The 13,894-nt window shown below is 50.9% G+C and overlaps 1 long non-coding RNA gene across 4 annotated transcripts in view; it reads right to left on the bottom strand.

Annotated features, from left to right (window-relative positions):
• LOC309850337 overlaps positions 1-11,901 on the bottom strand; it is a 52,398-nt gene extending 40,497 nt beyond the window's left edge. For 3 of the 4 annotated variants that reach the window (XR_014304190.1, XR_014304191.1, XR_014304192.1), the window contains exon 1: positions 10,515-10,708. This is a non-coding gene — a long non-coding RNA (uncharacterized lncRNA). Of the gene's footprint in view, positions 1-10,514; positions 10,709-11,299 lie in introns of those variants that run through there. The other variant, XR_014304189.1, reaches the window with a different exon arrangement.
• Between the last annotated feature and the right edge of the window lie 1,993 nt (positions 11,902-13,894).

Raw genomic sequence — 13,894 nt, 5'->3', positions numbered from 1 at the left:
GCAGGCCCCTTCCCCAGAAAACAAACCAAGAAAGAAAAAAAAAAAAGAGAGAGAGAAAGAGAGAGAGAAAAGTACTACAAGAGAACCACCACTACTTCATAGGAAAACTTTTATTTTTTCATTCATTCCCACTATTCTGGTTCATTTTTTTTTATATATAGGTAATTTTTTTAACCCCAGCAGGATGGTGGAAGGGGTACATGGCTGAGTGCCTCCCGGGTCTGACCCTGTGTGACACCACCCGGTGCCTGCAGCTGCCCTCTGGAAGGTGTTGCTTTAGCGGCAGAGCCAGAGGGCACCAAGCGTGTGTCTGTCTCCAAAGTCCTGGGCACCACATCACAATGTCTTCCTGAGAAGCAGAATCAAGGACAGTTGCTGATCTTCATTCCTTCCCACCAAAGGTATCTCATACACCATCTTTGGAAGTTGGAGCCAGGGGGCGCCTGGGTGGCTCAGTCGGTTAAGTGTCTGCCTTCAGCTCAGGTCATGATCCCAGGGTCCTGGGATCGAGTCCCACACATTTGCCTCCCTGCTCAGCAGGGAGCCTGCTTCTCCTTCTCCCTCTGCCATTCCCCCAACTTGTGCTTTCTGGCTCTCTGTGTGTCAAATAAATGAATAAAATCTTTTTAAAAAGTTTGGGCTATACTCTTTAGCCATTCTACTTTCCCTGGGGTAATTTGCCACTTCCCTGAATTTACCTGCATCTTTCCCAAAAACTACTTATCTTCCAGCCTTCTTGACCATAATGAGTCTATAAATTTTCAATAGATAGTGTGAACTTACACTTGCTAATATTTGCATAACATGCACCTCTTTTGATCTCAAAGAAATGCTTCACACCACAATGGTCTCTAATCTCCAATTAGGTTCTGTTCTGGGATCCCACTGGAATTCTACGTGCCTGTCCCCTAAGATGCCATAAATTGTGGTCCAGTTTCCCAGCCAGCCAAGGAAAGCACATGGGAAATCTTGCTGAAGTATGAGTAAGAGCCAATGAAAGGGAACATATTTATCTGCCTCGAATGCTGAGACCTGAGGAAAGCAAGTTTCATTACAGACAAATCAGGAAGGAGGTGCAGATTGCTTTTTATGTCACTCTGGAGTGTAGGTCTGCTCACTCACAGAAGCTTAAAATCTTCACAAAGGACAATGCCCCCCACCCCCAAAGTCAGCTGGGGATTCTCAGGAAAACTTTAATTGAAAGTATTACGGATTCTCCAACTTCCCAAAATGCAGGAGGAACATCTACAAGCAAGACTGTCACCACTTTTAGACAATTACACTTATTTACATTTTTTCTTCCTACAAAATCATCCTCTCTCCCAATCCATGATCTTCTTTTTGTAACAGTTTCCTAAAGAAGGAAACAGGTGTCCTCTCATTCCAGTTCCATCCAAAATAATAAAATAAAAATCTTTAAAATTAAAAAAAATTGTGATTTGTTGAGACAGAGCACATAAGCAGAGGGACAAGCAGACTCTCCCACTGAGCAGGAAGCCCAATTTGGGGCTCGATCCCAGGACCCTGAGACCATGACCTGAACTGAAGGCAGATGGTTAACCAACTGAGGCACCCAGGAAGCCCCCAAATAATTCAATTTTTAATCACTTTGCCATAGACACTTTTGGGTGGCTTTGAAACACCAGAATCTCATTGACTTATCAGTGTCTTCTTCACCATCTCAGAAAAGGACTGGGTGCCTCTCAGAGGCCTCTCTCTTCTCCTGACCCAGGTCCCAGCCAAAGGTCCTTCACATTAGAGTATGAGGAACTGAGAGGCTGCCAGGAAGCGGGATGGGGTGTGGAAGCACCCTGGGGTGGGGTGGGGGGCTCTGGGGCCCTCCCACTCCCAACTTCAAAGACAGCGCCTGCTTTCCCCTGCCTCATATAGGTACCCTGGGTTTGCCCTCTTTAAGGTTCCTGGTTGCTGCAAAGGTCTGAAAATCTCCTAAGTAGCACAAAAGCCATCATGTGCATTTTGGCCACACGGGACGGAGGGAGTTTAAAGGAAGAAAGATAAAGCTCCCCAGAATGAGCCAGCAGCTCTGGGCTTCCCCGCACATCTTTCCTGACCCTCAGAACCCTGGGAAGGAGCCCCTTGGTGCAAAGTCACAGGGTGAGCCCACGCACAGCCCAGGCCTCCTGCCCCAGGTCCTCTCCAGCCATAAACTGACCCCCTAGCCCCTTCCAAACTGTCTACAGCCTCAAACCACCAATGTGCAGTTCAGCACCCATCTCCAGAGCGCCGGATGCACGTGGCTTCCCGGCACCCTTCCCTGGCCGCTCCCAAAATCACCGTGGGAATGTCGCAGCAAGGAGACAGGGAATGGATTTTTTTTTAAGATTTTATTTATTTATTTGACAGGCAGAGATCACAAGCAGGCAGAGAGGCAGATAGAGAAAGAGGGGGAGGCAGGCGTCCCGCTGATCAGAGAGCCTGATGTGGGGCTCGATCCCAGGACTCCAGGATCATGACCTGGGCCGAAGGCAGAGGCTTTAACCCACTGAGCCACCCAGGCACCCAGGGAATTGATTTTTATCCTCTGGGTTGTCTTCCCTCGTAGCCCCTCAGGAGTCCCCACGCAGCAATGCCGCGTGGTCCCTACTGCTCTGAATCCACTTCCCCCGAGGAATACGCTTTTCTTCAGCGTCTGTGTCTGCAAACCCGGCTCCTCTAACACCCCCACCAAATGTACCATGAACCAACTGGGGAAGAAGTTCATTTCTGGCCAATAAGCCTTTAATCCCTGAGAGCTGTGGCTGATGCGGGAGCAGCTTTTCTCCAAATGGTGATTTCAATACGACGTCCTTTTGCGTGCCGGCCTCCAACATCCCTGACGTGTGGTTCCGAGGGGCCTCCCCGCGGCCAGGCCTGAGAGTGGAGCCCACCCTTGGGCTCATTTTCCACCGCCCTGAATCCAGGCAGTGGCCCCATCTCACTACAAAGGGTGCTGAGTAACGAGGTGCCACCACCAGGAAGAGAGGCAGCAGGTCAGACAGATCTGGAGAATGACACTGGCCTTCAAGGGCCCCTCACAAGGGAAATACCATTAATTAGCAGATCTGACCAGATATACTGTGTTCCACATTCACGCCGTAAGGATGGGGTTTCCTCGAGCCCTAATCAAAGGAACTCTTTCACCCGAGATCACTTGACCAATCAGTGACTCAGTTTCCTTATACTAAAAATGAGGATAATAATATCTCACAAGATTGTTTTGAGGAGCACACATGTTACAAAGTGTTTAGAGGCACCTGGGTGGCTCAGTGGGTAAGCATCTGACTTCAGCTCAGGTCACGATCTCAGGGTCCTGGGATAGGGCCATGTCAGGCTCCTTGCTCAGCGAGGAGTCTGCATGTCCCTCTCCCTCCCTCTTCACTTCCTGCCCTCTCTCTCTCTCTCTCTCTCAAATATATAAATAAAATCTTAAAAAAAAAAAAAACGAAGTTCTTAGAACACTATCTGCACATAGTACAGGACACACAAGCACTTGTTAAACAGATAAAAGGGTACAAGAGGCTGGATTCCCTTCAGATTTCTAATAGGCTCCTGTCTGGGGGTCTCTAGCTCTTAGGAAGTGGGCAGGCCGCAGAAGCCCAAGGTTGTAGAGTTCCTCCAAGGCCAAGTTCAGTTTTCTATGCAGGACAGAAAACCTGTAATACATCCCAGACTTGCTTCGCTGCCTTCCTAGTAGGGAATCTGTTCCCTCAAGAGTGGTCCAACCTCTCTTCCACTATTTGGGATGTAGAAAACGTTTAGACATTTCTCCATTGGTGCTGATTCCATCCTCATTTTTAACAATCTAGCTGTGTGTTCATCTGGTTTTCTGTTAGTTCCTTTATTCAACAAACACAGAGGACTCACCGTGTCCTAACTGTGACCAAGACATCCAGCATCTCATCCCACAAGGGAACCATATTAGCAAATGTGGCAGCAAAGAGGGATGGGGTAAGGCAGTGACATCTGAATCAAGACCAAACTAACAAGCAGAGCCTGCCATGAAGAACATTCCAGGTATGGGCCCCATAGGCATGAAGGCGGAAATGAATAGATTATGTGCAGATGGCAGGACAGGGGACTAAGGGGACACTGGAAAGGAAGGCTGCGGAGCAGCTGTCGGCATTGGAGGCCTTGCGAAGGACTCTGGAATTCCCTTTGGTTTCAGCCGGAAACTACATGAAGGTTTAAGCGGGGAGTCATCAGATTAGCCTATATTTGTAAAAGATCGCTCCTCTTCCACAGAAGAAATGAGGATGGGGTGGGGGTGTCCACAAGCCTAGAAGCTGGAAATGGAAGCAAATGAAGTTTCCAATATCCTGGCCAAGGAGTGAGTCTGTCGCAGTGAGAGTGTAAAGATTTGCAGTTCTAAACTTTTTAGTAAAGTGGCTTATTAAACACACAGCTAACTATGGCCTGGGGTTCCTACTTTTGTAATAAGTTTTTTCTGAAACTCAAAAAGGGGAGAGGGGCTCTCTGCACCACGTGCCAGTCAGGGCGGAACATCATCGTCACATTACAGGGTGTTTTTGGAGCCTGTTATCCTTTTAGTACAACATCCCTCCCACCGTGCCTCTTTACGCCAACAGAAGTTGAGTTTTTCCCTTTCCCTCTTCCTTCTTTCGAGGGCAGAGCTCAGGGCTTCTCCAGAGATTCCATCCTAAGTTCGTAGATCTCACCGAGCTGACCACATTCCCCTCCCCGTGGGCGCCAGGAAAAGCCGGAAACATCTGTATCTGTACCTGAACATAGGACCTTGGATCCCAGCTACAGTTACTTGTGCTGTGGTAACAATGACATCATGTCGCTTTGTTTCAGGACATTTTTGTAAATAAGGCCTCGGGTCGGGATGCTCAGGGTAGGAAAAGAATGGGTCCGCCCTGGGCAGAGTGGCATACCTTCTCTCTCCTCCTGTCCTTTGCCCGAGTTGGAGATGCCCTGTTCTTTCCTCTTCACCTGAGTAATCATTATCTCTGCTTCCAGAAGCAGCTCAGGGGGCCACTTCCATCAGAGGGGGCACCTCCTCCTCAACCCCTCTGGACCAGGTGACCCTCCCCAGAATTCCATATAAATCCCTGTTAACGTTGATCCCACTGCTTCCCAGAGGCTCTTTCTCCTTGTCTTTACTTTGTCTCTCCTGCTTGACCCCAGAAGACAGGTCTCACTCATCATTTTATCCCAGAAGGGGTCAATATGTTGCTGATTTAACACATGGCATGTCCCGCACATCGCTGGCAGCTGGATGATCTGGAACACAGTGTGGCAACATGTACTGAAGCAGGGGTTCTCAGAGCACCAGGGGGCTCAGTCGATGAAGCATCTGCCTTCGGCTCAGGTCATGATCCTAAGGTCCTGGGATCCAGCCCTGCGCCAGGCTCCCTACTCAACATGGAGTTGGTTTCTCCCTCTCCCTCTGCCTCTCCCCTCCCTCTCAAATAAATAAATAAAATCTTTTCAAGAAATAAATTTAAAATAAATTAAAAAAAATTAAGCAGTTGTTCTCAGCTGCAGGTGATTTGGCTCCCCAGGGGACATATGGCAATGCCTGGAGAAACGTTTGGTTGATGTAATTGGAGGAAAGGGCGCCACTGGGCATTTGGTGGGGAGAGGCCGAATGGAGGCGGCCAACATCTGGCCATGCACAAGACAGGCCTCAGCAAAACATCACCCAGTCCACGAGGTCGACAGTGCAGAGGGGGAGACCCGCATCTAATCTAGGACCTGGCAAACCTTTTCCTAGGTTTACATGCTCAAGGGAAATGTATCTGTCCGTCAAAACCACAAGAATGTCTGAAGCAGCTTATCCTCAGAAGCCCCAAACTGGGCGCCATGTAAAAGACCATTAACAGGAGAACGGATAACCGACTACAGTACCTATGTGATGGAAGACAACACACGATAATGAAATTTAAGATGCCACATACGCGACAACAAGAAGGAATCCACAGATGTCCTGAGGAACCGAACCACCAGAGCAAGGTAACAGGCAAACTTGATCGCTGGTGATGGAAGAGAAGCAGGGGGCAGGGAGTGACTGACTGGGAAGGAGCAGGAGGGAACCTCTGGTGTGCTCAGAACATTCCTGATCCTCATCTGGGTAGTAGTTACACACAGCGTGCCGCATGCTAGGACTCATGTGCTGTGTGTGTGTATTACACCTCAGCAAGCTTTACCAAAGGCAATGGTCCTCTAAGAGCCCCAGCGGGCAGTAATCACACACTGGAGCAGGTCCTCCGAGCATGACTTTCTAAGGATTTCGGTGCACAACCGGCAGGAGCATTGTAGATATGTTTCTGGAGACCTATTTCACCACAGACACCAAAAACCTTACAGTGGGTCCTTGATTCAATTCTACTTCGGTCATTTTCTGCTAAGGATTGTGCTACAGATGTGCACACAGACTTAGGTTTCAAGAATATTTATCACAGCAGAACAAATACAAGAGGGAGGCAGCAACAACACCGACCAACAGGAAACTGTGTGATACCACGGACTCATTAAAATCGACATTTAAAAATGTAAATGGAAAACGACTACAATATATTAATTACAATTAAAGAGCAGGTCACCCAACAAGGTGACACCTAAGATATATGAAGAATATACTCAATATGATTAACTATGATTAGCTAAGGTCATGAGGGGTTATGGGATTTCTTAAAATTTTATCATTTTTTCCTTAAAATGTACATATATTACTTATTAATAAGAAAAAATACACAATCACACTTCTTAAAAATAAAGGTGAGTTTTCAACTCTAAAACTGAGTACCAGGGGCGCCTGGGTGGTTCAGTGGGTTAAAGCCTCTGCCTTCGGCTCAGGTCATGATCCCAGGGTCCTGGGATCGAGCCCCGCATCGGGCTCTCTGCTCAGCAGGGAGTCTGCTTCCTCATCCCTCTCTCTGCCTGCCTCTCTGCCTACTTGCGATCTCTATCTGTCAAATAAAATAAATAAAATCTTTAAAAAAAATAAAATAAATAAAATAAAACTGAGTACCAGACCCCACACAACCCCCAGATTCCCCATGGATTCAGAGCCCTGCTGCCTACAGAAGTGCTCTATGGACGCTCATCACAGTGGTTGAGACAGATTAAATAAAGAGATAACATTCCAGATTTCCTGTCTCTTATCCAACTGTGCAGATTGGTTACACAAATCCAAATCCATACATGCATTAGACCTCACTGAACTGCGTACGCCCTGAGAAAAAGTTACAAGCAATTTCCTGTAAAAATATGAAAGTATTTCTGACAGCAAAAGTTTTCAGATGCTGAAAAGAAAAAAAAACTAAAAAGGCACGACCTTCCCTGATTAATCAAGTCTCCCTCAAGAGAAGGCTACCACTTCCCCAGGTAATCTCATTGCCTCAGACGAAACCATGTTTCTCTGTGAAGTGGAGGTGATCGCGGCTCTCTCAGAGTACTCGCAAAGGTTTGGCGTGGTTATGAAATGGAATGCTATGACTGGGGCCCTCTGGTTGTGGTCACTGTCATGCCCACAGCCTGAACACCACCTCCCTCCAGGAAGCTCCCTTCTCTGAATTCTGTGTGGTAGGGGCACGTGGCTGACTATTAGGGAGCACTGCATAAGGCGTACCCTGTCGCTCGCCCAGATGCCCAGCTCCTCCTGGAGCCACCGAATGCCATACAGAGCTAAAGCTGGGAGCAGGGGCTCACCATGGACACCAATGACGAGGGCTCAGGTACCTCAGCTCACAAACCCATTACGAGCGTATACATTTAACTCTAGCTTTAAGATGTTTCTCCTCTTACTTCTCAGTCAAAAAAGACTTTAAGCCGAGTAAACCAACAACAAACCCTAAGATAAAACATTTAACTGTGTTAATTTCCAAAGCCCTATGGTCGTCTTCAGCTTCTCAAGGTCACACCTCCCTGCTGAATGATTACCGAGGGTTGCTGACACGGTACACAGAGAAAACACTCTGAGGATATCCAGCCTCTCAGAGAAAAAGCAAACAGCTCAGAATCCAGTCAGCCACGGCAAAGGAACCACCGACAAAGCCAAACACAGAGGGGCCCCTGAGCCTGTTCCTTTGCCTCCTCAGAGGGAACGAGTCACAAGACTGCTCAGAATGGGAAATGAAAAGGGCAGAAGCCCAGAAAGCAGCGGGTCCTGAATTTCGTGCTGCTTCCAAGGAGTGAGCCCGCCTGCTGTGTCGGTTATTTACACAGTGGGCAGGTGAGGCTGACAGCTTGAGGGGGTTATTTTAGAGGGAGAGCTGTAAGTCTGATCAGGAGAAGGTTCTGGACCCTGGGGTCCCAGCACGAATCTCCAGCTTCCAGGCTGACCCTCCCTTCAGACAGGGTTTAAGAGGCAGCTGGGCAAGCAAGGTCTTTGTATTTAAACCACCTCAAGGGGGCCCATATCTCCAGGCACAACCAGAACCCAGGGAGGAGAGGGTGAGGGTACCTCCACTCCTATCTGCTGGCTGCACTTCTGGAGCGCCTGATCCAGGAAGCTAAATGCGTGGACGAACAGAAGGAAGAATCTGGAAAGACTGGAAGACTAGAATAGCTGCTCGCGGACTAGTCTCAACCTGAACCACAGAAACACCTCTGCCTCCCTGCCCTCCTCCCCTCGGCTGGGCACCAGGTGCCTCCCTACTGCACTCCAAATGCAGATCCAAGCTCAGGGGTGCCCAGTGCCAATGCCTCTCTCCGGTGCAGGGACTCTAGGGCATCAGCGGGACTCCCAGACAGCACCTGTGATCTGTAATTTAAAACCAAAACCAAAATCCCCAACCAGCCCAAGCCAGCACAAGCAATACATATTTATGTGTAAGACACCTATGCACACATACACATTCACTCATCTACACACACACACACACACACACACACACACACACACTTTTGCAGCAGAAGGCAGGCAGGAAACCTGTTCCCTAAGTCCTTTGCTTTCCTCATCTGCTTCTAGCAGCAACAGCCATTTCTGCTACGGATTTTCCTATTTGAGGGTTGATCACAGATCCAAATGCCACCGTCCTGTTTGCCACCCTTTCCTACCCCACCGGCCCGCTGACGTCTGTCAGTGAACCAGGGAACAAAGATGGAAGACAGGCCCAAGCTGCCTTCCTTGAAAGTGGGGTTATATTTGACACCTTAATAAACCTCAGAGCCTGAGCCTCTCTGCTCTCAGACTGGCCAGGGTGCAGCTCTCACTCTTAACAAACCCGTCCATCTCTCTCCCCCCACCGTGGGACACAAGGGTTTTCTCTGCCCGGCATCTATTTCCAGGCCCCATAAATCATATCCCATTGTTCCAGGCCATCTGAACTCATGCTTAATAAACCATCCACCTCACCCTTCCGCCACCACCCCGAATTTCCCACAGGGAAAGACTGTTTCAAGAAGAAAAGGAAATTCGTCATTAGGGCTGGATTTTAAAAGCAAGCTTCCACAAAAAAACGGAAAACAAAATTGGGTATAAGTACCATCCAATAACCACTAAATGTCTTTGGTTAAAGCACCTGCCTGCCTGTGATTCTCGGGTCCAGATGTGAGCTCAGTGCACATCCAAAGGAAGCAGAATTTGAACCTGATGCTAAATGACAAATGATCCTGAACTTCATGACCATTTAAGTGCCACAGTGGCTAGACTAAATTGCTCTGATGCAGAATTTCTCCCACGTATAGGTTACTGAGAAACATAATATTGCTTGAAAATGTATTTAGGTGCGCTCATCCTTCTCAGACCAACACTCATGGCTCTTAGTCATAACCAGGCTTAAGCTAACACGATTCCCCTATTTTCCCCAGAGAGGGAGGGAAACAAGAGGACATGTCTCTCATGTTCCAAGATCAAAAACTGGATCACAGCACTCACAGCATCACGTCTGCCAAACCAGAGCTCTGGGTACATACAATTTTTAAAGAGCTAATTGAATGGAAAACAGCCATCTGGGGCTGGAAACCCTTATGACATTCTGGGAAATGTATGGGGTTTAAAAGGATTATGCAGGGTGATGTGACTTTCAAAATTCCCAAACTCTGGACTGAAGCCTAAATGAGAATATGTTAAATTCACCCATTCCAAAACACAGCACAGTTGACTCGGACCCTAGAGCCCAGCTGTAGCTCAGGGTGTCCACACTGCAGCTTGTCCGTGGGAGGTCTGCAGACCACTCCCTGCTGAGAGAGTCCAGCCAACCCAATCAGCCTACCAGCAGGCTGTGGCACAAGGTCCAGATCCAAGCCCCGGCACCAGCCAGGGTCCCTTTGGCCTGCCCTCCTATGGTTGAACAACAATCATGGAGAGCCACAGGGAGAGCGGCATTGGGTCCAGTATGGCCACTCCCTGGTCCTCCACAACACTGGTTGCACACTCTTCAACACAAGAAAATGGTGTGCAGAAACAAGGGCCTGCCACAGTAGGCTGTCGAGCAAGGAACAGAAAGCATCAGGGGACAGGTGGGACTGCTGGCTGGTCTCCACCTCTCCCAGAGGGCAGAAGCCACAGAGCTTCTGCAGGCTAAGCAGAGACGTGTCAGAATTACCTTCCCAAAAAGTAGGCAGTAAAGGAGGATTTCAAGCAGCCACAACCGCCAGCAAGCCTGAGACCTCCAGATATCAGGGGCTTGACCATGACCGTGTCGGTAAGCAGAACACACAAGTGCCTTCTGGAGCGAGAGCAGACAGCTTAACGCTGATAACTGGTCCTCTCACTCTTCTCTGCTCTCAGCAAGTGATCCTGAAAGGCATGGACAATGTTGGTCAGATTCACTGGAGAAAACACGAGCCAGTGAAGACATCCCGGCTCACACTAGGCCTCCCTCCAAAGGCTGGCTGCCCCACCCATGGCACCTGGGTAACGCTGCTCTGGGGCCATCCACACAAAACAATTTACGTACCCCCCACCCGCAACAAACACACACAGACACACACACACACACACACACACACACACACACACAAGCTGAATCGGGCTTTAGGAACCTAACTCAAACGCACCCCTAACGAGCAACCCCACAGGTGTGACTGGGTTGGACACTCCCAGCAAGGGAAGGAAGGCCCCCCCCCCTTGGGTCCTTGCCAGCGGCAGGGTGCCACCTGGGCCTCCGCCTCATCCTCTCCATCTGCGGGGAAGTCAGAGCGGCGCCCACCAACCACCACCACGCAACCAGATTGATTCTCCCACTTCAAATCCCCGCTGCCAGGGCCCCATTTGCGTGCTGACTGAAAAGCCGCCCTCAAGCAGCCCGCCCGCGGAGCGTCTGGAGTTCTCCCAGCCCCGCGCTCACGCCTCCCCAGGCCGCCCCCGCCCCCGCGGGCCGCGCCTTACGGCCAGTGTCCACGAAGCGCGGGGACGGGCGGTCCCGCAGCGTGGCACTCCAAACCGCGCTGGCCTCGTCCTCGTCGGACTCCTGCGCTTCGGGGGCGTAGGGAGGCAGCGGGGGGGCCGGGGCGCTCCTGTTCGGCGTCCGAGGAGGCGGCCGAGGAGGAGCGCGAGGCGGCAGACGTGCTGTAGAAGGGGTTCCCCCGCTGTCCGGGCCGGACTCGCCAAACGCGTCGTCCCAGATGTGCAGGCTCTCGTAGCGCGCGCGGGCCGCCTCGAGCAGCGCCGGCGCCCTCCTCCGCGCGCTCCCGCCGACCTGTGCTATGGCCCCGGCCGCCGCCCGCGCGCCCGCCCCCCAGAGCGCCTCCCAGCCTCACGCGCCGGGCACCGGGCCCGCGCCGGGGCCCGCCGCCCCCCACCAGCGCAGCCCGCAGCACAGCGCCCGCCGCCCCGCGCCCGGCCGGCCCGCCGTCTGGGCCGTCTCGGGCCCAGCGCCCGAGGAAGCGCCCTCGGAGCTCGGGCGCCACAGGCTGCAGGCCGCGGAGGGACGCAGGGCGCGAGGGCGGGAGGCAGGGGCTGCGGCCGGCCCAGGCGCCGCCGCTACCACCGCCGCTGCGTCACCTCGGCGCCCGCTGCGTCCCCGCGCGCCCTCCGCGGCACCCCGCGCTCCCTGGCCGACCTTCTCGGGGGCGAGCCGCCAGAGACGACCCCGCCTCCTCGCACGTCCGGCCCGCCGGCCAATGGGGAGCAGGCCGGGGCGGGGCCCGCGCGGGGCCCGCCCCACATCCCTGGGCGGAGAGGGGCGAGGAGAGCAGCGGCGGCGGCGGCAAGGGGGAGGGCGGCCGGTGGCTTCCTCGCCTGCGGGACGTGTGGCCCGGGATGGCCACCCGCAGGCCCCGCGCGGCCCCGCAGGGGGAAGGGAGGAACCGAGTGGGTGTCCGGGGTTGGGGGGGACGCAGCCGGTCTTCCCGCCGCCCGAGCCGGCTCACGGTCCCCTTCCGCAGTCGGCGCCGGCGGTGGCGGGGAGCTGTCCTACCCGGTGGTTCATGAACCAGGCGCTGCGGAAATTCCAGGTAGGCGCCGGCCAGAGGGTCACGATTCCCGCGGCTGCTGTGGCTGCTGCTGCTTCCGTGCTCCACAGCCAGCTGTACCTTGAGCTCTTGCAAGCACAAGAGCTATCTGGCTTCCGGGAGCCTTGCTCTAATAAGGAGCCCGCCTCGCCAGTTCATTCCTGGGTTCAGGTGGTGACTCAGTCTCGCTTCAATACCCCTGTAATTTGAGGGGGTCAACATCCGATCTTAGTCATTCCTCCCGTCTTTGACCTTTGACATCTTTAAACTCAAAATATTCATTACCTTCCAAATATTAATTACTCTAACAGCACCATTGCAACATCTTCACCCATACATTTGACACACTTGTCTGTTAAAATACGGCACAATCACCCAGGCTTCAGTGTTCTGATAAACAATAGATCAGAAAGGTTTCATCATCCCTCTGCCTTGGCCAGGAGTGCGTGGCACTCATTCCGTTGATGACGATACACATGATCAGGCGTTTCTTGCTCCTCTCGCTCTCCCACAATAATGCAATAAGTCACAATGATGGTAATTGGGCAATAAAGTCACTTGCACTCTGAAATAAAATAAATCCACAGAGATGTGAAGGGCTTGCAAATCATACTGGGTATTAACTAAATAAGGATTACACGAAAGGGAAAGGCATATTGCTATTTCATGCATAAAGGATGCAGATGCATAAAGGGTGAGGATGTTGGGACCACCAGCTATGGTCAGTTCTAACAACAGGTGAGCAGCTTCTGCTCTCGCCCTCCCCTTGCAAGCCCCTGTTTCCTCCTCCCAAACCAGAGTCTCTGTACCAGCATGAATTCCTGATCATCACTGAAAGATGATATATAAAAAGGAAAGGATTCACATGACATTGCTTTGTATATGAATTGGCTGATGTACGTGAAATTGTTTGCAAAGCATTTCAACTCCGTTGGAAGAATTGTGTCACAGAAAAGAACTGGTTTCCAGCACTTCTCTATACTGTGTTAACCAAGGAAAGATTCTGAAGAGAGTTCATACAGGTAATTAGACTTAAAAAGGTCAATGACACATAGATTGAAGACGAAAAGTAAGACTGTGTAGCTCAAGTTCAAATCCTGCAATTAGGAATTCTGTAATACTCCTGTAAAATTTAATGATAGATATTTTAAAAAATAATTGAAAGGGATCAAAACACTGAAATACATAGGCAAGAACTCCTTCTCTTCTCCAGGCATCCAATGAAAAAGTCAGCAGCTAAAGTGAGTGTGTATTTTAAAAACAGTGGCTTGCTTTGCTACCCAGAGGAAGCAGGAAGTAGAGCAGTAACAGTTACAAGGATGGACACAGTCTTCCATTGTCCCAAATCTGCATTTGTATGGTGCTAATCCCAAAGAAACCTTAGAGTCTTTGTGCTTATGAGCTCTCAAGTGCTTGTAGCTCACAGAGCATGCAACACTGGGAGAGGATTATATGGTCACAAAAAAAACAGACTGGGAAATCAAATTGTTATCCAAACCCTGGCCCAACAAAAATCAGATGGCTATGTCCA

Source organism: Mustela nivalis, assembly GCF_964662115.1.
Source record: "Mustela nivalis genome assembly, chromosome: 16".
NCBI lineage: Eukaryota > Metazoa > Chordata > Mammalia > Carnivora > Mustelidae > Mustela > Mustela nivalis.
This window is presented reverse-complemented; position numbering and strand designations above follow the sequence as displayed.